This window comes from Dioscorea cayenensis, chromosome 9 (genome assembly GCF_009730915.1).
Source record: "Dioscorea cayenensis subsp. rotundata cultivar TDr96_F1 chromosome 9, TDr96_F1_v2_PseudoChromosome.rev07_lg8_w22 25.fasta, whole genome shotgun sequence".
In the NCBI taxonomy this organism is placed as follows: Eukaryota; Viridiplantae; Streptophyta; class Magnoliopsida; order Dioscoreales; family Dioscoreaceae; genus Dioscorea; species Dioscorea cayenensis.
In genome coordinates, this window is record NC_052479.1 from 8,473,454 (window position 1) to 8,474,312 (window position 859).

Below are 859 nucleotides of genomic sequence, written 5' to 3' on the forward strand. Positions count from 1 at the left end.
TTATGCCGACTGGCCCTGTCTCGATTGACTTCACTAAAAATTTTGATGATTCCTCCATCCATCATTATATGTGTTGCTATATGGGTTATTTTGATAACGATGGTTCTGACCAAGGAAATCCACCTCTTCAGTCTGTTCTGCACCCGTGTCCATGGAGAAGGGGTAGCTTGGGTCACATGAAGGGCCAGAATGATCATAAGTGGGTCCTGAACTTGAAGAAGGAGATTTCATGGTGTCCAACCTCTTAGTTATTGCTTCAACCTGTGCTACAAGAGTAGTAATGACATCCACTTGAAAGATACCGGCGGTCTTCATAGGTTTGTTCCTCTTAGAACTCCACTGATACCCGTTGTTTGCCATCTCTTCAAGCAGGCTATGTGCTACATTTCGTTGCTTGTTACCCAATGAACCTCCAGCGGCTGCATCAAGTATCTGTTTGGTGGAGGTATTTAGTCCGTTATAAAAAATTTGGATTTGCATCCATTTAGCGATTCCGTGTTGTGGACATTTTCTCAACATCTCCTTGTACCTCTCCCATGTATCGTACAAGTACTCAAACTCTAATTGGCAAAAAGAGGAGATGCCATTTCTAAGTTTGGTGATCATAGGGGTCTTCATCCTGAATCCATTGAATTGATACATATGTTGCACCAATTAGATTAAATTCGGCTTCAATTCAAAATTGTTTGATGCAATAGAAGGGTGAACAATACTTGACCCGACTCCCTCAAGGTTTCGCCGTACAAAATCTGAGATACTTTGTGGCTGGTTTTCGGCCATTTCTTTTTCCTGATTCACTTCCACACTTATCTCAATAGACCCTGTCTCACTCAAATTAATCTGACAGATTCTTCTTCTA

The 859-nt window shown here is 41.6% G+C and overlaps 1 non-coding gene across 1 annotated transcript; it reads left to right on the forward strand.

Moving 5' to 3' along the window:
* Positions 1-490: 490 nt before the first annotated feature.
* On the forward strand, positions 491-597 carry LOC120269598. The gene has a single exon (XR_005539245.1). It is a non-coding gene; the product is annotated as a small nucleolar RNA R71 (small nucleolar RNA).
* The last annotated feature ends 262 nt before the right edge of the window (positions 598-859 follow it).